Here is a 25,725-nt window from a genome sequence, read left to right as displayed (position 1 = left end):
GACTGAAATGCAAGACTTACACAAATAACATCTGTGGCCTTCACTCACCATGAGAATAGCACAATTTTATTTGCAACAGTGATTTTAAAAATAGTGTACTCTGCTGATACTGTGTAATTGCATAATTTTAAATGATGCAGACTTAACACTTGTTTATTTAAAAATTAATTGCAATGTGAATGGGCAGGACCACACCAGAGTACACTGATTCCTAATACTTCTGGAAGACACTGGATTTACTGCTTTCGAAAAAAAACCCAGGAAATTCTTTGCACTAAAAACAAATAAAAGTAAAGATCTTAACAAGTAGAGCAAAGTTACCAGGGTGATAGAAAACTATCCCTGCATAAATGATAAATAGGCTCTTCAGCTGTAGATGTCATGTTTGCAGATAAAATATGCAAAGGGATAAATGTAAGTTATGATGACATTGTTTTCCTGGTTGAGCAGGAAGTTTAAATTGAGTGGGCTGAGACATAAACACTCTGCCTTCTCATTTCACAGAGTATTAATTTGTGAAGTTGAACTTCCTTGTTTTAAAGCCCATAAAGGAATAAACTAGAGAAGAATAGTATATTATGGAGGCACAGATGTTACCTTGTGCTATGATTTGCAAGATGTGGGAGAGAGGGGGTCCTTGAGTGTCATCCAGGGGTGTTGGTTTGGTGGGGTGTGAGGCAAGGAAAGGTGAAAGGGGAGCTGAGCTGGTCATGATTTGGCTGAGTATGCTAATATTTTCAGAGTTTGAAAAGTTACTCTTTGGAAAATGCTCCATACTGGCTGTCTCTTTCAAATCTGAATGGCAAAATTTTAGGTGTTAGGAGGAAGATAACAGATAATATATTCTGTATCTGTAAAAGCTATGTCAATGTGTGTATATATGTATCATGTTAACTAGGTTCTTTTCTTGGTTTTGAAAGTTGTCTGCCAGGGAAAACTAGTGCTTTCCTTGGAATGGAGAATGTAAACCCCCGTTCCCCCAAATTATTATAATTTTGCTATTAGGGGCTTTCAGGCAAAGATATGGGAATAGGAGTAACAGTTCTTTACTAGGAATATTAAAAAAAAAAAAAAAAAAAAAAAAAAAAAAAAAAAAAAAAAAAGTAAATACAAATGTAGTAGCACAAAAAACCAAGCAAGCAAGCAAACAAAAATCCTGAAAAAACCCCTGACAGAGTCAGGGATATGATCTGACATCCTGTTGCACCCAAATACGTCCTCCTGGAGTAACAGATGTGGTTCTGTGGAATAGAGATGGTCCTGTCGAAAGTCCAGTGGTGACAAGATGGGTCCGGTCTTCCTCTGGGAATCCAGTAGAAAAAACAGATCCCCTGTGTCCTTCAGTCCCAGTTTTTATCTAGCTGGGAACAGCTGGCTCCTCCCCCACTGGGTGGAGCATCTCTCAATGGGATGATGGAATGTGTCGTGTCATTGGTGGGCCCTAATGGCCCATTATCAGGAGATGTCCCCCTGGAGGATGGAGGGGTGGTGAAAGAGATAAGAAATAGTGCCCCACCTGGGTTTAATGGCTGGGCCATTATCAGGAGGCATCCGCTCTCCTCCCACCTGGAGTTACAAGAGATAAGGAAAAAACATCTCCCCAACAGCTTTCAGTAGATGAAATAGAATACACATTTTTTTGGTTACATAACCCAAGACAGTTCTAAATTCCCTAATTTCCTAATAACCCTAATTTCCTGGAAATGTCATTCTTTTCATTACTAAATTTCTGTATGTCTGTTCATTTTAAAAAAAATAGCAATATATTTAGAAATAAATTTATTTTACAGTGAAGCTTAAGCTAGATGCTCCTATCCGGTGAACAAAGAAATAGGTAGGGAGTGATATTGTTGTGAGGATGAAATATATGGGAGTGGGTCTATCTTATCCTTGGACAAATAAAGCTCAGGGCCCCTCATAGGATTCCTGGACCTTGGTGAGCTGGAGGTTGATATGAGTAACAAAGAAATAATCTCCCCAAAGTGCAGCATGGATGCCTTTGTTGTGCCAGATTTGTTGTATTTTCAAAATATGGTGAGTGTAAGAGTTAAACTATAAAAGCAGTTCAATTCCATCTTGACAATGTATGGAACTATACTCCTGCATAATAAACATGGCTTGGTCAGTCTTTTGGATGTCTATTCTTCGAAGAGAATCTTAGTGGGCTCTTGCTTGTGTTATAGGCTATTTTCCTGCAGATTTGTGCTAGAAGGAAGCTCTAGCAAAATGTTGCAGTTTTCCTGGTGATGAACAACTTGTTCAAATCCCCTAATCCTTGGAAACCCCCTCAGCTCCTTTTTTGCTTCGCTGACACTTTTCATTCATCTATGTTTTCAATTTGATTACAAAGATGAATCATGATTAAAAAAATCTTAATGTGGGTTTGCCAATAAAACAATTGTAACAGTGAACCATTGCCTGGGGCAGGAAGCTGTAAGGGTGAAGGAAATGGGAAATTAGCATACATGACAGTTTAGAGAAATGAGAACCTGTAGAGACAAATTCACAGACCTATGTGTAGTTTTGCCTTGTTTATGGTGAAAATTAACAAGACTGAAATGGAAACCATGCCAGCAATACATGGAATATAAAATTTGTTGCAGGAAATTAAGAGGATAGGATGTTGGGATGTCAGAGGACTGGAAATGCAGCTGAAAGCAGGAAAGATATTTGTACAGGTCTTTGGGGAGATGATGAAGTAAACAATTCTGATGTTGAGCATAAAAATGAGGACTTGAATCTAGGGGAGGAATGAAATAAAGATGTCAAGAATTTTGAGGAAATGTTCATGGAAGATTTTGAGAGGGGGATGTAGACTGTCTTGCTTTTTGCATGGGTGTGGGCCTGGTTCTTGAGACCCGTGAATTTTATGTACACTACCTTACTCCAAGAGCTTTTGACACTGAGGATACCCATGACTTTTCTGTCTCCTGGTGTAGCATTTAATATTTTATTGCACTCTGTAATTTTGTTATAAACTCCTGAGATATGCATTGAGGTCTAGAGCATGGAGAAAAGTGCAGAACAGTTGAATGACTTTCTAGAATTGCTGGGTTGCTTCTAACTAAGGAGGACTGCTGTCACAAAAACAAAAACAAAAACAAACAAAAAAACTTCTTTAGAGAATTCCTGTTTTCCTTTCCTTTTGTTTACTTTTTAGTATTACTTAATCTTTGCATCCAAAAATATTACTCATAAATAAGGAATAATGCCAGCATTCCAGTGCTAGCAGATCAGATAACTCTACCATATACATTTGTTTTCAAAGATATGATTTCAAAATCACATGGACATAAAAATATAGAGAATATAAAAATAATATTTTAAAGGAAGTGGTGTAAGACCTATCATCTAAGTTATGTAAAATATGATCCCATCTGAAGGGTTCAGGCATGTATTAAAGGGAAGAGTCATACATTGGCCAGGATAGGACAAGATGACCTAAGAGCTCTTTCATCTATAATTGCATGTTTATGTTCCCAATGGTTTCCCATAGTTTAATAACAAGACAAGCATGCAGCTGGATTTAATGTCCAAATTACCTTTAAGACTTTAGGCATGATACCTACGTGAATAGCAGAAATATGAGGTATATTATATAATATCATGAGTAATAGTATTTTTACCAGAAATGCCATAATGAAGAATGTGTTTTAAGTATCATCTGAATTGCCAAGTTAATATTAATACCTATTTGTTAATGCATTATTTAAGCCAAATTATGGTATAATTTATCAATATGTATAGATAAAACTTGTAGATGTACCTATGATTCTGTGCACATGGACAGACACCCACTCACACCATGCTGTTCAGTGAAGTCCTGTTCAATGCGATCTCTGCTCTCTATTATTTTTAGCAAACCCTGTCACCAGTAAGTCTAAAGAGAAGAAAAATACAGGAATTTTAAACACTTAAATGAAAAATACAAGAACACAGAACTACAAGAGATCATATTATCAAATCCCATCCTATTTGTATTAAGATGGACATTTCCAGTAATCCTTTTCAGAAATTTAGTAAAATTAATCTTTAAAATTAACTAGGTTTCTTTCCTCCACTACAGTCACAGGAATGATATTTCAGAATATGAAATATCATGAAATATGAAATGTGCATATGAAAAATTACATTTTCCTTATTTGTAGTAGAAAAACACCCATTGCTAATGTCTGCCTGCATGTTTTAATTACTGTTCTCAGAAGACCTTTTCACTCCTGTCTGCCATTCTTGTCTTTGTCCAAATGTGTGCAGAAAGGAATCATAACTTCCTTACCTTTTTTCTGACAGGCTATGTAAGTAAATGATCTTTGGGTTTCCCTATTTCATCTCATTTATGCAGTACAGATCTAAGGATTTATGTATTTACTTTGTTACAATCAGTACCATAACTTTAAAATAATATAAAAATGTAACATATTTTATCAAAACACTAGTAACTTTAAAAAAATGCTCTTTTTTGACTTTTGCCATGGTTATGGCAATTAGATAACTGGCAATGAAAATGGCGACATTTTGAAGGCAAAATTCAAAAATCAGTTTGATTTTGAGCAATACATATTAATCTCCTTAGCAAGAAACAGATAACTCCATATTAACAATTAGCCTTTTTGCTTATACAGGTTAGGGAACAGGTTGCTAGGAATATCTTCTTGATTCATCAGAAATAAAACAACTGTATGTTCATGCTAAAATAAGAAACAGCTCTTTTTGGGGGTGCGTTCCTGTGGCAATGAATCAGGGCATGTGCTGGTTTCCCATCTGCAACAGCACTATAACACGAATAGAAGACTCCTCTCATTCTGCAGTCAATCAGTATTACATGGTCCTTATTCTCTATAGTCACTTTTAATTCATGATTATCCAATTTACAGGATAAATTCTTATTTGCTCTTGCATTAACCTGACTGAAACACATAGAATTATGCAATAATTAAGGTTGGAAAAGACTTCCAAGATCAATGAGTCCAACTTTTTACTGAATAGCACCTGGTCAACTAAACCATAGCACTAAGTGCCACATCCAGTAATTTCTGGAACCTTCCCAGAGACTGTGATTCCGTGGCTTCCCTGGGCAGCTTGCTCCAATTCTTAACAATCCTGTCAGTGAAGAAATTCTTCCTAATGTCCAACCTCAACCTCCCTTGGTTCAGTTTCAGGCTATGTCCTCCGGTCCTGTCACTTGCTGCCTGGGAGGAGAGCCCAATCTCCATCTGGCTACACTCTCCTTTCAGGTGATTGTAGAGGCCAATAAGGTCACCCTTGAGCCTCCTTTTCTCCAGGCCAAATCACCTCCTTCATATGACTGCTCTTCATATGGCTTGCTTTCTGTACCCTTCACCAGCTCCCTTGCTCCTTCTCTGGGCATGCTTCAGAACCCCAGTGTCCCTCCTGAACTGAGGGGCCCAGGACTGGACACAGGATTCAAGGTGCAGCCTCACCAATACAAAGCACAGAAGAACAATTGTCCTTGTCCTGCTGGCCCTACTCTTTGATATAGGCCAGGATGGCAGAGCCAATGTGTGTTTTCATCCCATTTTCTACTCAGGTCCTTCCAGCTCATGATATCCCTTGCCTCCTCCAGACTGGTGACACTTCCTGCAAATCATGAGCTTGTTGCTATTGTCTTTGAGGCAACATCATTAATACCAAAGTTTCGTGATATTCCTCAATCCATTCCTAATGGTAAATTCCTGGTAAGCTCCTCCTGCAGGATTCAGAATTACTTTTTTCATGTTCCCCTTATCAGTCCATTTCTCATCAGAGAACCTACTAATCTTCATTTTAACTAATGACTTCCTGTAGTAATTAATATCAGGTGCCAGAGACCAGAAAATGAGGTCGATATTTTTGTCTTTGCTTAGACAATCAATTATTTCATCAAAACAAAGACATCAACTAGTATTACGTATTTTACCTTAGGCAAACCTATGTCATAAGTTTTTGCCTACTTCCATCTCCTTATATTTATTTATTTATTGAGTATTTTTCTCCAAACCTGATATACTTTAAATATTTAGGCAAACAGGCCTTTTCAATAAGTGCACAAAACTTGCTGCTTATAAACTGTACAATACTACCCCATCTTGAAGTAATAAAAGAAACGGCAAAATATATACTATTAGTTTCCAACAAAGTAATGTAAACAAGGAGTCCCAATATTCTCAGGCTCATACGTTTTCTCCAAAGACTTGCATTCTTTCTCAAGAAAGATAAAATTGATGATAGAGAAAATATGTTGGCAAGAAGACTCTAATTACTTTATTTTATCTATTAGAATTGGATAGTCCTTCAGTCCTGAATTAAGAAGATTCCCTTTGTAGAGTTTGGCAGAATTGATTCTCCATATCATATATTTCCTTTCAAGTTTAGGCCTCGGGCTGATGCCTGATTACATCAACCTATTCCACAACTGGGCTCTGGAATAAAAGTTGCAAATCAGGACAGGATACCCTTATGGGTTCGCTGTGTATCCTGCAAAAGTTCATTATTGATAAAGAATTATTTATTTATTTATTTATCTGGTCCTAGTCTCTTTTGCTAAATCTTAGACAAGATTCTTCTTCAAAGTTCTTTGTATCTCAGTTTTTTAAGGTCAGAGTCAGTTATTCCTGAACTTAGTTTGCAAAGACATCAATGCTGTCTCTTCCTGTCTAATCTCTGCTACACTTGTTTGTCTCATCTTTCAACTCTTCAGTTTGGAAATGGTACTCTGAGGTTCTCAAGATCCATGTAAAACCATCTCTTGGCTCAATTTATGCAAGAACGACTTGCAAAAACCCAGTCTTTGTGTGTATTTGGTTTAATATGCCCCTCTTCAGTTGTTTTTTTTTTTTCTTTTTCAGCTAATTCCATGTTATCTCAGGGAGTTTCTTCTCTTTTACTTTATCTCTCTCGCAACTTTCGGACTAATATCAAGTTCCTCTCTTTTACAGCTGAAAAAATTTTCAGTCCTTTAAGCCCAAGATATTAGCAAGAAAAATGCTATTTATTTGTTACTCATCTGTGCTCATTGACTTGTGAGGAAAATCTGTCATTGTCTCCAGCTAGACTCAGGTCCTTCTGGGTCTCTTTCACTCTCATAATGCATTGTTTCTGACTGAAGAATATGTTTGGGGTTTGTTTTAAGCACAAGAAAAATTTTGCTTATCTTCTACATGCTGAAAGAGATATCTAGCGGTTCTTAGTGAGAAGTCATTGTAACTACTCTAGGCAAATTTTTAAGGTAAGGGCAACAAATAAGAAACATTTCCTTTATTCATCTGAAATTAAACACTTCAGTATTATATCTGAAATGGATCTCTGTTTTAGTGTGGAACTAAAAAGTTTATTTTTTTCCTAGCTTTGAGGTAGCTAATTTTGGAAAAAAAAATGACAAAGAGTAGCCAATTAAAATGCAGCAATCTGAAAGATGTTTTATTACTTTTATAAAAATATTTTTTTTCATTTTGGAAAAGCTGTCTCTTGGTGAAATATATTCTTCACTTTGAAAAGCAGACAGCATTATAGAAAATGTTTCTGCTTTGAACTGACAAGCAATTACTGATACTCAGTGTATGCTAATTACATGGTACATTGAAGCAATTACATACATATTGTCTCTTTTTCCACACTCAGAATCCTGCAGTAATTTACTTATTCAATTGCTCTTAATTTTTTTTCCACTTTTATTTCTTGGCACACGGAACAGTGTTTTGTTTACAGACTTCAGAGCTAGGCACTGAAACAAACATTCCAAATACTGGATATGTAAGACATAGTGCAGCAAAGCTTGGAGGGTTTTACCAGTCAGCTTAGGGACTCATCTTGATCCTTCCATCATGGCTAAGAATTGCTGCATCTTGTGGAAAGCTATCCCTGGGAAACCCCTCAGCCTTTGTTCCATGAACAGTCCATTTACTTTCTTATTCCAGAAAGTTTCTGCATAATATGATCTGCATACGGGCATATGATCACATTTTGACCTCTTTAAGACAGATTTACCACAGTGTTTAGGACAATGAATATCAGACCAAATTCACCTAAATTTTGGTATACAGAACAATGGATAATGGCATAATATATTGTTTCACGGATAAATGCTCAGGTTGCTCTCTGGTAATTTCTCTAACATAAATCCTTTTTAGACACATTTTTGCTATTGGATAATGACAGCTGCCTCACCATTTCCTTCAGTGTTTCTTGACCAGGTAGGACAAGAGATATTTGAGGGTATTTAATTCAATTTTAAATTAATAAAATTCAGGCTATACGATGTTTGCAGAAACACATCAATAGTGATTATGCCTATCCTTTCTCCGTAACAGATATTTCATGTATCAATGGAATCTGACTTTCAAAACAGGTACCTCTCATTCTCATGTATAATCCATGAGTAAAAAAAGGATGGACTCACATGACAATATGAGTCATAGCTAAAAAATTCCAAGCATTGTGTACCTCTCTGATTTAGTATACATATAATTCTTATGTCAGTGTATGATATAAATGTCAGGAATCTGTACTGATGACTGCCTGAGGGCCTGAAGGTTGGCAGATTTACATTGGACAGTTAATCAATTTTATTTTCCTGGTAGCGTTAAATGAATTCACAATAAATCTCTTTCTAGACTTTATTTTTACATTTCTGTATCTGAATTGGGTAATTTGTACTCTGAATCCTTAGCAAAATGTAATTTGAGCAGCTTACGTGTTATTATTTCTAGGGCTGGATTTAGTCCCACATGGAATTCAGGTTCATAATAAATTTTTGTCTGCTGTAGTAAGGAAAGAATTGTTTGATCCACTTATTTTTATTATCACTGGATAACTCTGCAAGGATAATTCAACTGTCTATCAATCTGTTTATGAGAAAGAAATAACAACTTGAAAATTAATTTCCAGTCAGTGGCAACCAGGCTCAGGTCTGGAAATTAATTTTCAAGTTGTTATTTCTGAATTCCATATCATACGATGTTTGGTTTTGTCATTGTTCTGGTATGCAGCTTCATAAATCATATATCACTACAAAAGTCTAACATGGGCATATCAGAAGGGGCATTTCTATGTATAAAAACAGTTTTTTATTATTTATTCCTCATAACATAAACATAAAACTTCTATATTCCTGATACCAGTATTTTATTTTTCTTAGTATTTAAAATAGCATTCTCCTTTAGAGATTCACAAACTCTTACTGGGCATTTATGTGTTTGCATATTCCTATCAGGTAAAATTTTGACTTGGTAAAATTTGCTCCAGTCTGTCAAGGAAAAAAGATCTGCTATGAAGGCTGGATGGCAGATTTTAGGGACTATCTGAGATGCCCAGAAGGCACTTCAAGAGCAAGGATGCATTTCAGTCATTCAGAAGTGAATGACAGAACAATCCTTAGGAAATGTAGCTTCCATTACTAAATTCTGAATTTTCTATTGCCTTCTGCCTCATTAGGAATTTATTGAATTTTTTACATTGAATGTCATGAAAAATTATTTTGTTTACATGAATGGAATACCTTCAGTGGGATACCTTCTTTTACTGGGGAGATGTGGTTACATACTGGAGAAGGTGGAGTTCTTTTGGATGCTGTAAGCACTGGTTCCAAACAGCATTTACAGACTAGTACTTAAGAAAGACAAGATCATGGAATAAATTTTAAAACCCAGCAATAAAACCAACTAAACAAAAAAGATGCTGGGAGGATTTTAATCCAGGAAGAATAAGAAGCAGTTACATGCAGGCAGCTGACAAAAAAAGCTGGGAACAGATGGAGACTCTTGGATGCTGTGGCACTGCAGGTGAAGGGAACTTTGACACAATGTTGTGAGTGTCCAGCAGGTTTGTGTGAGGATTCTGGAGGGCTGAAACTGATCACTATGAAAAGTTTCAAAGGAAGGAGGAAAAACAGGCAGCAGCAGGCAGACAGAAGGAAATAATACCTAATCTCCTTGTGGAAGAGTTGCACATTCAGTAGGAATAAGACCTGAGACCTGACTAAAAAGAAGAGATATTAGATGGTGCAATCAATATATATATATTTTTAGGCATGTATACATACAGTACATTTTTTATTATATATGTAAATAGGTTGTTAATTTTTTGCCTTAAAAATAGTTTTGTTTTATTTTTTTTTAATGGAAACACTGAGAGGCAGAGTTAATCTTTGGTGTAATTCCATGTATGTCAGTGAAATAGTAGAACTTAATCTTGCTTTCAGTACACAGTCTTGAAAGAGGTAAATTTGTGGTTGATCCCTGATATTCTCAAGTTTCAGAGAAGGCACAAAACATCTGTATTTTAGCATCAAAATTGCAGTGCAGAATCAGCTGTACTACAGGCCATAGGAACCTTAATTTGAAGGAGATCATGGTTGCTTTCCCAATGACTCTTGAAACCTATTTCCATTTAGCTGCTCATGGATACAAGAATTAAGAATGTGAGAAGGGCCCCACTGGCCCAGACAAATGCTCCATCTACTCTTATTGGGTTTCTGGAAATAGGACCTGGAGATCACAATGGGGAGAGAAAAAACCACAAAAACCGGCCACTTCTTGTCATCCATTCTTGACATTCCCTTCAGCATCTAATTTTTTATTAGAGTGTAAATTTCCTAAATTCTTATGCTTTCAAAATCCATTTCCAAATACATTATCCATTAATTTGTACAATGTTTTTTTTTGAATGTGGTACCATTCAAATCTATTCCTCCACTTCCTCTGGTAATAAACTCCTGAATCACCAACAAAGCAAAGACTTCTACCTGTTTTCTGCCTACTTGTGACACTGTCCCTCAGTTCTTTTGTTGCAGGTTTTGGTGAACAGCTGGATATCCAGTTTATTCACAGCTTTCATGGTTACATAAAGTTCCCACATGCTGCCCATGAGTTTTCCTTTTCAAACATGAGATTAGTTTGGACAACTGTCGGCGATGAACCAGTACTCTTCTCTAGTCAAAACTCCAAGTTTAACACTAGGTATATGTTTCAAGGCTATTTCTCCTAATTGTCTTATGTTGGCTGCATCTACAATTAGATGCCTCTGCTGTCTTTTTGCCCTGTCTCTGAATCCTGTGATGTTTTCTGAAGTTCCTCATTATTTGACTACTCCAATCATTCATTACCTGTGGACTTTGCAACTTCAATTCTCTCTTCCATTTCCAGGTCATTGACGAAGATTTTAATAAAACCACTTCCAAAGGTCGAAAAGACTAGGATCTGAGATTTTAATATACTATTTTCTTAGTTCCAAGGCTCATGCATGCTTTCACAGAGGCATGGCTTCAAAAGACAGGGCAGAGCACAATCTTTACCATAGTTTGGCCTGAGGCTGATAGATACTAGGGCTGTGTAGACCCCAGGTCACTTAATTCTTTAGTGAATCTTTTCTGCAAATAGGCCCATACTGGTATCACTGCCAGTGTGATTGGTTGGTTAGGCACTCCTTGTATGATGATGATGATGTTACATGGATCCTCAAACTTTCCTACTGGTTGCTTACAATGTAGATGGAAATTATATATCTCACTAAATCAACTCTGGGGGCACACAATTTTCTGTGCAGATGTCAGATCAGAGTAGGGAAGACCTAAATGAAGCAAATTTGTTGCTAATCATCCTGGAGGCTAATATAATTTTCTGCCTTCATATGGCATGAAGGTGTTCAGTGAAACCACGCAAAGTACTACACTGACAGCTGTGGTAGGGCTGCTTGCTTCTCCCTGCAGGAGTGTGGGAAAAAATATTTTCTCCACCTGAAGGCTTTTGTTTAACTCTTCTGATGATCTGCTCCTACATGAAAAGCATGGCTTCTTGGATCAATTCAGTGAAAGTTTATGTTCAAAATATGTTTTGGCAATGTAAAATCTGATTAATTTTCTAAATTAATCATAGGAAGGTAATTATAATTATCAGAGTATTGCACATGAACTCATTCTCTCTTGTTTATCACTAAATATTGTTTGTTATTGGTCTGCATTATATTTTCTTTCCCCTTTCAAATACTCCTCTTTTGTCTTGATCTGGAAGAATACTAATGAGTGATTTATTTAATTTCAAAGGAACTTGAAAATATTCTTATCATGTCTAACTGTGATTTGTCAACACCTAGTCTACCAGAGCACCAGTGTTGATGAAACTATTATGATTTAAGAGTAAACGTGAGAAAAGTTTTTCCTGAAATGCACCTTTTGTTAGAATATTGAATCTCAGAAGAATAAAGCAAGCAGTGTTTTGAGTATGAAGTACGTTGGTGAGCTGGCATTTGCCTTGAGACAGTTGGTGAGTCTCAAAATCTCCTTTTTTTTTTTTTTATTTTATTTTTGGAGAGTGGTGGTTCCCAACTGGAGTGCCTCTCTACTGAAGTTATTCTGTTCCAGTGGAAAAAAATCACAGCTTTAAGGCATATTAAAATCTTATATGAGAAATGTTTCTTAGAAGTAGACATTGCACTAAGAGTTCAGTTGGTTTAGACAGTGTGAACACTTTGAAAAAGGCGTGGACTGGTTTAATACATACAGAGTTACTCTAGGTTTACAGTTTGCACAGGAAAAGATGTATGCATGAGGGCCATATTACTGCTCCTGTTTTGCAGTGGTGAAATAAAGATATTGAGAAGTCAGTAAAGGAGACATGATGGGAAGGACATGGACAAAGAACAAGAGTGGGCGACTATTTTTGTAAAGGATTGGCACCTAGAACAATGGGGCACTGGAAACAGACATTTTGTGTGTTATAATGATAATCACTATTACTGCTAATAACATATGAGCTCATAAACACAAAAGTCCAAATACCTATATATGATCACCTACAGCAAGGAACAGATTCTGGGCAAAGTGTGATATCTTGGGGGTGGTGGAGAAGGTTTGGCTGAGATGCAAAAAGGGTAAAGGGTGAAGGTATACACAATGTTCTTTGAATATGCCAGCAACACTTCTAGTCCTCCTAGTATGCAGCTGTGCAAACAACTGATTTTTTGGTTAGGTGTATGAACCCAAACACATTCAACATATAATTTTTGCTGATCCAGAATGAAAGTTTCCAATTGCTTTATGAAACAGAGACCCTCAACACTTTTTGTCCAGTTTAGCAAAATGTTCTCTTTGGCTGAAAAAAATTGCTCATTTGGAGGGTTTTTTTCCTTTTATAGTACTGACTGCCAGGGTATAAGCCTGCTCTGGTGGTTTGGTGTGGGGCTGGCCTTCTGTCAAACCTGCAGTAGCTGTTCCCCCACTGGACAGCTAGAGATGCTGTAGATGAGTGACCATGATCCACATTTTGGTCTCACTGTTTCAAAGGACTATCAACTAAAGTAATGCAAAGGCAAGCCCTCCATGATCTTAGTGTTTGGTGCATTTCAAGGATTCAGAGCCTTCTTTCTTGTCAGGTGGTCATTTCCTGATACATATTTTCTGCAAAGACTTGGGAATTTTTCCCAATTACCATGAAAATTTCATTTAGATGTTGTCCAGGAACAAATCTTTTAGACAAAAAGGTGTGGTAGAATAGTTTACCCTTTAAACAGCAATCATCAGCCTTAACCAGTGTCATGCACTTACTGGTTTGGACGCTACTAATCCTGATTTATGCCTTACTGCTTCACATGAATGAGTCTGCTTGTAGAGTGGAGAGGATTTAGTGTGAGTAGTGTGCCAGACCCTGTTCCTTGAAATAAGAAATGTTTATATTGTTGGGAAGTGATGTAATGGCAGCTTGAATTATGTTTATTAGCATGTGAAAAGTTTTAACAGTATATATGTCTGTTTTCTATTAGAGATTTGTATCCAATAACAAAAAAATACCCATGGATAACAAACTGGAAAATGGATGCATATTTGGCTGGCTGTAACTGTTGGGGGTGAGGGAGGATGATGAAGCCTGGAGGGGAGCTGTGGGGCTTTTTAGAGTATTTTTCAGTAACAAAACAAGTTTAATGAAGGTGTTGTAGAGACACAATTTTTTAAAAATTGGAAATTAAAAATAAAAGTAATCTGAAAGTAACCCTCATTTTTCTGACTATATTGGGAAGTATTGTTACTTATCTGAATTTAAAATTTGATACAACACCTTTTTTTTCTTTTAATTTATTTTACTGAAGGACATCTCTACAAAGTAATTACAAACCTCCTTTGCTGCATAATCAACTGGTGCATAGGGAGGGTGTTTCTTATTCATCAAATTAACATCTTATATCTGTTTCACTACAAGTAAAATCAAGCTGTCTGCTATTTTCTGAATCTAGTGTTTGCCACATTAGCAGAAAAATGTACCACAGATGAAATGTACTCTGTAGTTAGAGGTTCTTTTATTTACAAGTGCATGTATAGTTTAAAATGTTCTTTTGCTAATTAAAAACAAACAAGCAAAAATAAATATTATGAATGCTGCTGGGGGTTTTTTTCTGCATTTGTCAAAAATTTTAGTGGTGCTTGAGTTTTTTATCTGCTTGTTTTGAGATAAGTAATATAACAGTTTAAAAATCTTCATCTTCAGTGACTATTGAAGGTTCTATATTAGTATGGCAGAGAAATCCATTTTTTTGCTTTATGTCTGAACAGTTGTCTAGTTCTCATACGATAATGATATTGGAAAAAATCAAATCTTTTAACACAGTAAAATGTATCAAACAAAATCAGATATTGAAAGGAGATGTTCCACTCAAATGGAATGCTTTTGAAACTAGAGTCCTGCATTAAAGGTGATCTAGTGAACCTTTAGGTATAGTGCAGTATAGCTAAAGGTCCATTTGACATAAGAGGTGATGTTAAGATATGTCAGACAATATAGGAGTTATTACATATATAGATAAAATTGGCTCCTAATGCTTTTATAGATTCCCTGGTTAAACACTTTTGGCAAGACATTTTCTTGCTGTAAATTCAGTCAGGAGAAGAGTTTATAAAATAATAGTTTTCTGCAACTGCACTTTTTTTTTTTTTTCCTTTCTGTCATTTACAGTAATAGATGATTCATAAATAGTGTGATCTGGAAAATAATAGATGTGCATCCAAGTCAATGTTTGAGAAAGCTGGATGGAACCATTTCACTAGAATTCAGATCTGTCATGATTATGCAGAACCTAATTAGTGTTGGAGATTATAACTCATGTGTAAATGCAGTCAACAGAAATTACTGCTTGTAAAAGCAATAGTAAGACTACAGGGAGCAAGAGATGAAGAAAGGTTCATAGAAGAATAGATGAAGTGGCCAGAGTTGCAGGGAGGGGGGCAAAGCCTCTGAGGACTTGTCTACTGGTTGAAGACGTCCATGTGGCAACCTGCACACTCGCCTCCAGAGCCCCAGTGGAGATTTCTGCTCATTGCTCAAAACATCTGTGGAAATATCCTTAGCTGGGACACCATGGATCAGTGCATCATTAACTGCGGGATCATAATGTAATCATGTCTGGTTGTTTTTTGATTGCAACTTTCCCACTGGTTTTATATTTGGACTTCATTCACAATAAGCCTATTGTCATCTGGAAATTCTTTGTGTCTTTGAAAATTTAAGAGAAAATTGCCTACCTCAATGGTGCTGGAATGCATGTAGAAGAACATGAGAAGGAAATAAATTGTCTTGCGCTAGAAATCATAGATAAATTTTCTGATTTGTTCTAATGTTTTCTATCTTAAATTTGAGGAATCTAGTCATGGAACCATTTATGTTGGAAAAGACCTTTGACATCACCAAGTCCAAACAGTAACCAAGGACTCTGTCCCTAAGTGCCACATCTACACCACATATACATTAAATACATCCAGGGATAGTGACTCAACCTCTTCCTTGGGCAACCTGTTCCAAATCTTGACAAGCCTTTCAGTGAGGAAATGTTTCCTAATATCCAGACCTAAACCTCCCCTGGTGCAACTTGAAAGCATTTCCTCTTGTCTCACCACTTGTTACTTGGGAGAAGAGATTGTTTTGTATATTCTTCATATAATTTTGAACTTATTATAGCAGTGACTTTCAGGAATGATTCTTTACAACTGGGGAGTCATTTTCCAATGGAAAACCACGAGATAAAATCTGTTCTGGTCTTCCTTTCAAGAACAGATTTGTTCTGTAAATAACTGTAAAAACCCCATCTTTTAATAGAGAAAGAAATGTTTGTGCAAAGGATGAGATTACAGGAATGATAAAAGACATGCATTAAACTGAATTCAGCAGAGCTACAACTTTGTTAATGTCTGCTAAAGTCTAACTGTGTATGTCAATGTAGGTAGCTTGTGACTGCACTTGATGTCACTGTAAAATATTTCTAGGATCATTTTGAGAGGTGAAAAATCTTTGCAATTGTCTGTATAAATCAGACATTATAAGAGTCATATTGCTTAAATGATGTGTTGCCTTTATTAATAGGCTGTATATGAGAAGGTAATAACAATATATGCAGCATATGTAATGCAGAGCCCCAAAAAAGTTAGATATCCAATTTTTTCCCCTGTTTTTTTCTAATTATAGTTCATGGGTATCTCAAAAGAATGAATGGCTGTCTCTGAATACCAGAGTCTCAGATGGCAAGAACCACCTTTTGAAATTTCCTTTCTCTTTCCACTCTTTGTCAAAGCAATCTTGGTAACTCATTTGAAAAAAACACTTTACTGGGAGGCATAGATCTTGCCAATTGTGTTTTTCATGGTGTGAAATAAGTGTGTATCCAGAAAACAACCTTTGCTATACTAGTTCTCTGTTCAACCATCTTTGCCTGTTAATTATATAATGATAGGAACAGTTTAGAAGATCATCCACTGATTATATTTTATTAATATCTCACACAGCAATGGCCTCCTTCCTGCTTATTTAGGACAAAACAAAATTGTGTGAGTTACTTGTAAAAATTGGCAGCAACTTGCTCTAAAAGTAATAGAGAAATAATACAACTCCTCAGCATAAAAATTTCAGGTGCATTTTTATTCCATAAAAAGATAAAAAACCCCATGAGATTCCAAAAAAATTGCAATACTGCATTCTCCTCTGTGATCTGACATTTACTAGCAGTGATGCTATTTTTGCATGGCTTATACCTCAGATCTGAAGAGACTTGCCCTGACGGGAAAAGATAAAAACGCTGCAGTAACCCTTAGAATTAGCAATCCTTAGAAAGGATTTGCTTTTCTGAGAGTGTTTTGTGAGATGTAGTGTCTCTATGAGACATCTGACAAATTTATAAGTAAAGAATGAGTGTAGATTTATGAGTATGGTGCAGAGAGGCATCTTCTAAAAACTCCTGGTTCTGGGAGAAAGTTCAAAAGTTCTTTCATGTTTTGAAACTTATCCTCAGGATCAGAATTGTTGCTGCTCACCTGCAGAAACAGGTCTGAAATTGCCCTAGAGAATTCAACAGAACTAAGCAGGACATCCTGGTCTAACCACTGAACTTTTTCAGAAATGATAGCAGATGAAGGTGTCACCTCAGCAGGAGACCTGAGTAAAAATCATTATTTCTGAACTCACTAGAACATCAGAGATTCCACCCTGTATCAGAAATAAAACTTATCAGTAATATTACATTTCTATGTGAGAAGATCCTGGAAAATACTGAAAAAACCTCCAACTAGTAGATGTTCAAAAACAATTGCATAACATAATGAGATTTTATAAGGGGAAGATTACTTCTTAGAGATAAAGAAGTATATAAGGTAAAGTTGTGAAGACAATGAAATTTTCTGGGTTGATACATTTTCCTTCCAGTCCTCAACAAGTTATAAATCGCTATTCTCACATCTAGAGAAGCAGAGAAATGGAGGAAAGCATTTTTCTTCTGTTGAGCCCCTTTTTTGACCTCTTTGCCAGAGGCAAGTAGTAAGGTCACTTCCATTCAGAGCCCTGCTCAGCCCAGTAGAGCTACCTTTTCCAGTGTCTTCCATGTGCAGAACGATAAAGTCCTTGCTCCCACTTGGGAGTCTGCCTGGCCAGAAACTGACATCCCAACTTCAGTGAATCTATGGAAAATTTTGTAGTGGCACCTAAGTATTCAAAGTTTCACCAAGAGAAGGTATCTTCAAGCATTAAATGCTGAGGTGGAATGACCTAAGAATCTCAATTCAAATACATTCAGAGTTAATAGAAATAAATGCTAAATCATGGTCTTAAGGGCCTGTGCCATGCACGAGACAGAAGAAAGAGGGTTGAAATACCTTCTTTGAGCTAAGTACAACTACTACTGAAGTTGGGATTCTTATTTAAGTAATAGAATGCAGGCTATTAATGAGAGGAAATGTGAAATGCCCAGGAGTGTTATGAACAATGCAGAATACAGAACTGACTTTTGCTATCACTTCTTTTTCTTATTCCTGACCAGGTAGTCATAAAGTAGGATATAATTTTCTGAATGAATGGAATCCTGAATTCTTCCTGTTTGGCTATACAGAAAAGTTGGCTATTTGATGAAATTTCTGAAAAAACTAGGATTTGTTTAGCTAGTGTTCCTAATGACCTTACAACTCTGGCATGAAAAGAAAACTGGTGCTCTTATAAAGAGGGAAGATGGAAAATTGGAGAAATCATACTTTTCCATAATGGAAGATCTGAAAAGAAGTTAATACTCAAATACACATTGGTGCTTTCCTTGTACTGCAAACATCTGTGTCCTGAAACCAATTTTACATGCAGCCAGTGGAAATGAACACTTCCCATGTGTGTTGGCCTAACACTAGAGAAATGTTTAGGGCTGTTGGAGAACTCTGTGATGAAACACTTTCCTTTGGAAAATGGCAAGATGATGAAGTAGAGGCTTTTTTAAGACTTAGTTCCTTTCAAAAACCTTTTGATTTTTGAAAGAAAAGTAGACACTGCCAAAAAATTTTTGGCTTAACTTTTATTAATACAAACTCCCCATTTTTAGTTCAAGGCAACTTCTCAATTCCCCTAAATTAATTAATGTGAGACAGTAATTAATTCACTTCAGACACAAGTATGAAAGCATTATCTGAACAACCTGTTCAATGTATTATTGCTAGACAATCATTCCGTGGCAGAACAGAAGAAATAGCATTTTGCACATTTTTACTGAATATTCTTGTGAATATTAATGCACCACCACAGTATTTTATAATATGCTTCTAAGCATTAATTATATATAGCATAATATGAACACAACAGAGCACAAATAAAGTAAAATACAGGTAATAAAATATAAGAAGTGTTACATTAGGATTTTTGCTGAGAGGCAGCATCTTGCATCTTTAGTACTTCCTACTTTCTACACAACAAGACTGCATATTTTCCAAGCATCAGCATGTGCTTAACTTGGTCACTTGAGGACCAGGTCCTCTGTCAATCTATTTCTTATTTGGCTCTTGAACAAAGGCATCATTTTCTGAATCAAAAGCCTAAAAGTCTATTCAAAGAAATTATGTTTGAATAGGCAGATACTATTTTGAAGTATGTTGTCGAGAGAAAAAGAGAGTAAAGTTCTTTATTTACTTTTGGCAAATCCAGAAGATTGATAATAGACTAGCGATGTGGCTCTCTCTCCCTCGAAGCCCCTGCTCTGTTTTTGCCTCGGCTAGCTTGAGAGAGAAACACGCCGGAAGGAATTTTCCCTTCAGGGCCTTAAAGATCCCAGAGGATGCTGGAACCTTTTCCTTTAGAGAGAGCAGGCGTCCGTCAATGCCAAAAAGAAAGAGTCTGCTCTTTGTTCGGGGGGGAATCACGGCTTTATTCTGGGATCCTGCCCCCGCAAAGTCCAGAGCTCAGTCCAGCCCTTGTCCCCTTCCTAGTCCCAAGAGTGAGAAGGAGCTTCCTGTTTGGTCTCCTTGCTTTTATCCAGGGGAAGGGGCTAGAGGCGGGGACAAGCCACTACCCAATCAGGGATAAAGCGGGAGTGGAACTGAGTTGGGTTACATTCCAGGGTGGGAGGATGGGCAGGGAGGTGGGGCAGGGACAAACCTCGTGATACATTTTCTAGGGGACAGAGTGGTACAGAAGAAACCATTACAAAACCCAATATAAAAATGAAATACAATATAAACCAAAATAATGCACTACAACAGACTAGACTGAGAAAAAATAAATTAGAGTCTCCTGATCACCTCTTATTTTTTTCCTGTTCAGAAACAGAGAGCCATCCAGCAGGCAAAATCTCAGATTATTTGTTTGGAAACCATTTTGATGTGTTCTAGTTTTCTGAGCCCTGAGATGGTAATTTTCAGTTTATATTGTATACAGATTGTTGTAGGGTGGGTTTCTTAATAAATCGGAAATATACCAGGGACCCTTCTCACACTGTAAAGTCAAAAACAGGAGAGATGAAAAAATCTCAAATTAATAAACATGCAATGTCAAACAGTATTTTCTCCCTATATATTGTACCAAAATTAAATAAAGCAAGGCTATGGGCTCACAGACAAATCTTCTTTTCTGGATTAAGGTTTGATTTTTTTTAAAAAAATCAAAGGTTGGTTTTGTGTTTTGTTTTGTTTTGTGTGTTTTTTTTTTTTTTTTTTTTTGTTTTTTTTTTTAAGCACCTGCAAAGCATGAAGATATTGCCAAGGCAGGTGTGTGTGTCTCATGCTGGACTTGAGAAAATGTGTTGTATGGTCATACTCAAAAAGCAGAATATATAACTGTTAACTAAGTCTCTCAGCAGTTAGTAAAAAACCAAAACCAAACTAAACCAAAACAAACAATCTTCCATAGGCTTTTTTGGTTGGTTGGTTGTTTTTGCTGTTTTGGTTTGGGTGGTGTTTGGGTTTTTTTGTTTGTTTGTTTGTTTTGTTTGTGTTGTGTTTGTTTGTTCATTTGTTTTAATTTGAGGGTTTTAATCATATAACAAAGTTCCACAGCTTGGATGGGTCTTAGGCTCCATGAAGGAAGGTATTAATTTATAATTAAAAGAGACATATAACAACTGGAAATCTGATGTATTGGAAAATGTTCTCAAAGGGACGTGTTTAAAGTGCTGCATCCAGATTTCACTAAAGCAATTCAGAGTGAGGCACAAAGGCATCTCTGTGCTCAGAATTATCCTACAGTGAAATCTCTAGGGTATTTTCATGCCTATAACCTCCATTCTGCCAGGTGCTGTGATGCTTGGTTTGTTGCAACTCACAAAAATCAGAACTAGCATTCACAAGCTTCTGCTAAAGTTGTATCTTGCACATATTTTACATTGATACATGCTGTTCATCTGTTTCTAAATAAAAATAGAGTTGTGTAGCTTTTAAGCTAAAATATAAGCTCTGAGTCCTGAAGTCTTGAATTATTACTAAAAAACTGGGATTGATACTGATTCCCTTCCTTCCTTCCTTCCTTCCTTCCTTCCTTCCTTCCTTCCTTCCTTCCTTCCTTCCTTCCTCCTTCCTTCCTTCCTTCCTTCCTTCCTTCCTTCCTTCCTTCCTTCCTTCCTTCCTTCCTTCCTTCCTTCCTTCCTTCCTTCCTTCCTTCCTTCCTTCCTTCCTTCCTTCCTTCCTTCCTTCTTCCTTCCTTCCTTCCTTCCTTCCTTCCTTCCTTCCTTCCTTCCTTCCTTCCTTCCTTCCTTCCTTCCTTCCTTCCTTCCTTCCTTCCTTCCTTCCTTCCTTCCTTCCTTCCCTCCTCAAATGTCTTGTGAACTGCAATGCCAGTCTATGAATAACTGGATGAGTGGAAAAGGTTTTACATCTCTCTCTTTGTTCTCTCTCTTCTGTCCCCATGGTTAGCTTTTCGAGCTGGGTTTTTTCTTTATTGTATTACCTATAGTACCCAGTAGATGTGTTCTCTGTTGTATATGGGCCTTTTTCAGTAATAGATTTCATTATCATATTGTTAAATTCAGTTAAATTTTATGCTCTGTGTGTTTTTATATCATTCTAGCTGGTGAAACTCAAATTGATAAGGGGAAAAATGTTATCTATTTCCTTTCCCATTTTCTCTTTGTGAATTATGCTGGGGTGCAAAGGGAATGACAAGACTTAGTTATAGTTTTTGTGAGGTTGTTTTTGTCTTTCAGGGACCACTACAAACAGAAGAAAAGTGCTCGAGTTAGTATTTTGAGTGACGAATCAGTCAAATGGAAAATCCAGTTGATTTTGTGCTCTTCAGCAAGGATTGCACATATGGAGCTTGTGGAGATTTTGCTGTTATTTGCCATTACTTGCTGTTATTGACATCATGAATCACCTGTTGTGTGGCCCACTAAAAATTAATATTATTAAAAACTATATATTTATTGCCTTTGGTAGGGGCTGATAAGAAGAATCCAATATTGTGAAGTGTCTGAAATTCTTAAACATTCGTTCTGGATTGCAACTGTGTGCCTAAAATGGTGTGTTTGATATATTAGCCGAAATTTATGTACTTATAAGGATTGTCAAAGCTATTTAATGAAGTCACTAAAAAAATCAGCATTGTTGATTTGATTTAAAATTCCTCCTGCTTATCTGCTTGAGAAAACACATAATTTAATGTATCATCTGTTATGAATGAAATGTAACTTTCAGCTCCTTTTTCACAATTCCTACATATACATTTTCCTTTATAACCGTTATAAAGCTCTGATAGCCCACAGCTGTTTGTGTTAGATGGAGAAAGCATGACTCTTTTTGTTCCTACAGGAAAAAAACCTTGAGTTAGGTTCAACATGCTAATAAATGTAAAAGTGGTAACATTCCAAGGTGGGGTTGTGACAGAGACAGCTTGTTAAACATATCAAAGCATACCCCAGGTAACAACTGAATTAAGCTGCATGGTTAGGCATTGATTCTAATTGAAAATGTACTTTCTATACATGAAATTCAGCTCCACCAGTACATACCCCACCCAAATATTTATTTGTTTTCTAAAACTTGGAGTAGTCATGCATATGGAAAAAAGCTAAAGAGTTTCATATGTTCAGAAATTGCACAGAACAATTAAACAAGATGCCATTCAGATTTAGCTGTTGTGACAAGTAAGAGAACAAAATGTGAACTGTGTGCAAAATATTATTCCCCTTTTGTGAACAGCATTGGGATTTTTTGGCTTGCAGGCTGAACAAGTGACACAGTTAGCTGAGTGACACTTCAGGTCCGGCTAATTCTTGGCACCAAGTTTAAAGCAGTCTTGTACAGCTGCACTGTACTGACTGATATAAGCTCTACCATGGGATTTGGTGCTGTTAGATCAGTGCTTTGGAGAATCCTACAAAAGCCTTGCATTCCAAGCTAGGAGAGAAAATGAAGGGGGTTTTGTTGCATTTTGGGTTGGGGTTTTTTTAAGCCTCAAGGGTTCATTTCTCATCTCATTAAAACTAATGGGAATTTAACATTAAATTCAATGTCAGTTTTTTTTCTCAAATGATAATTTATGCAGTTGTGGGACTTTTCATGAGCTTTAGGGGGACGATGTATTTGAGAAACTAGACACTTCCTTTGTTTTAAGCAGTCTCTGAACACATTAAACATAATGAGGTAAAGGAAAGTTTTGATATTTGTGTGGATTACTGAAGCAATTGTTAGGATGGGAGGAGAGGCCGCTCTTCAGTGCTGGTTCTGCCTGGGATAGAGTTAATTTTCATAGTAGCTGGCATGGGACCCTGCTCTGTGTTTGTGTTGGAAACAGTGTTGATAGCGTGTTTGCACTCTCGCTGAGCAGTGCTGGTAGAGCACCAAGGCCTTTTCTGCCTCTCATCCCAGCCCAGCAGCAAGTGGGCTGGGGGGACACAGGAAGCTGGGAGAGGACTAACCAGGACAATTGACCTCAAGTAACCCAAGGAATGTTCCACGCCATATGGCCTCATTCTCAGTATATAAACCTGCAGAAGGAGAAAAGGGGGCATGTTTGGAGCAAGGTTTTCATCTGCCCGAGTCACCATTATGGCTTTCCTGTATGCAGCTGAATACCTGTCTGGTGGTGGGAAGTGGAGAATGAACTCCTTGTTCTGCTTTGCTTGTGCATACCATTTTTGCTTCACCTATTAAATTTGCTTTATCTCAATACAGGAATTTTCTCATTTTTACTCTTCCAATTCTCTCCCCCATCGCACCAGAGGAATGGGGGAGAGACTGAACAAGCAGCTGCATGAGACTCACTTGCCAGCTGGAGTTAAACCATGACAACCACCTGTCCACCTCTTGTTCAGGGACTCATTTTAATTTGGCAGTTTCAGGCAGAAGCATCAGTGTGCCCCAGCCAGTGGCCATGAAGATTGCAGAAGCCTTCCTGTAGCACTCGCTGTAACTCTGCCCAGGTAAGCATTAAAGGATTGTCTGAAATCACTGAGCACTGACATTGTTCTGGAAGTGTATGCTGGAATTCAGTACCAAGTCATCTCACTTGACCTGTATGGCTCTGTAAAATGAGTAGTGAAGATTTTTGTAGCGTTATCATCTTTAAAAGCCACTCCCTTGTAATGAGTTTGAGGACTGTTTGGTAAATTACCCAACATGTAGCTTGGAGCTGCCTATAAATTCTGGCTATTATTGTCACTCTAGATGTAAATTAAGAAAATTATTTTATTTATATAGTGCTTAAGTGCAAGAAATAGAGATATTTCTAGGGACATGGATGAAGTTAATGTTTAGAACATTTTAGCAGGATACTGAGTAATTGAAACAGCGCCTTACATTATAACATCACAACAACATTAAAAGAAATTTTCACCATCTGACATGATGCTAAGGGGAATGACAGTGTTTCTATCTGCATCTGAAAGCAAGATAACACATTTTCCGGGGATCCTAGCAAGATGAGCATCAACAACCTGTAACTCCTGAAATGCATTGAAAAACTGACAGATAAAACTATTTGCTCCTAATGTAATAACAGCCATTAATAATGGCTCGTATAATACCTGAATCCATGCATTTTTAAGTTTCTCAGTGCAAAAAAAGTGAAAGCAGGAGATTTCTGCAAAACCACAAAATATAAAACTTAGCAAGGTATATGCCTGAAGTAATGAAAAAAATATATCTTAAGTCATTTTTTTCATGTGCATTTAAAATTAAAAGAAAAGAAAACTCTCAAGCAGTGTCAGAGAAAATATTGCAAGCGCATATGAGATGTATTTAGGTATATCAGCTGATTGATCCTTTAGTTCCAGAATTTAGACATATTCTGGAAGAACAAGATAAACCTCATTTTTCTAAGTTATTTATTAACAAAAATTACTCATGTGTTCTATGATGAGACACAGGACCAAAGACATCCTAAATTTGCTTTTGGGCAGCAGTTAGTACATTTTTTCCCATAAGTGGTTGCTGGACCACGTGGACCTGATGGAGGGAACAGTCCACTTGACAGGGAAAATGTTTCAGACTCTGCATGACAGGCTGAATCTCATGAAGGGTCACCCTACCTAATATGGGGTGACTATAATGAAGGCAGCTTCTTTTCCTCTTAGGTAGTCTACAACATAGGTGCTTGGAAGTCTTAGAAACAGTAAAAGGAGGACTACTTGTAAATTACCATTTTTCTGCTGCAGTAGCAGTAAGTAAGTAGTGCTATGCTACAGATTTTACTATTAGAATCTATTCTCTTTGAATGTTCCATGCTTTATACTTTTGATATTTTCCTATTAGCTTGTGGAAGACAGATATCTTGCATTCAATGAAAAATGAGGGCATCAGAAAACAATTGATACCCTGAGCGTTTCATCACTGTTGTAGCCTCTGAACAGAAATCTCCAAAAATTCAGGTATGACAATAACAATATTTGTTCCAGGCCTTTTTTCAGCCTCCTTTCCTCCAAGATGACAGTGAAAATAGTAACTTTTGTTCTTGAATTGGGGAACATTTTCTTGTTCAAACAACAGCATTAAGTTAAGCATTACCTGGAGGCATTATATCTGCAGAA

Source organism: Hirundo rustica, chromosome 3, assembly GCF_015227805.2.
Source record: "Hirundo rustica isolate bHirRus1 chromosome 3, bHirRus1.pri.v3, whole genome shotgun sequence".
In the NCBI taxonomy this organism is placed as follows: domain Eukaryota; kingdom Metazoa; phylum Chordata; class Aves; order Passeriformes; family Hirundinidae; genus Hirundo; species Hirundo rustica.
Note: the sequence above shows the minus strand (reverse complement) of the source record.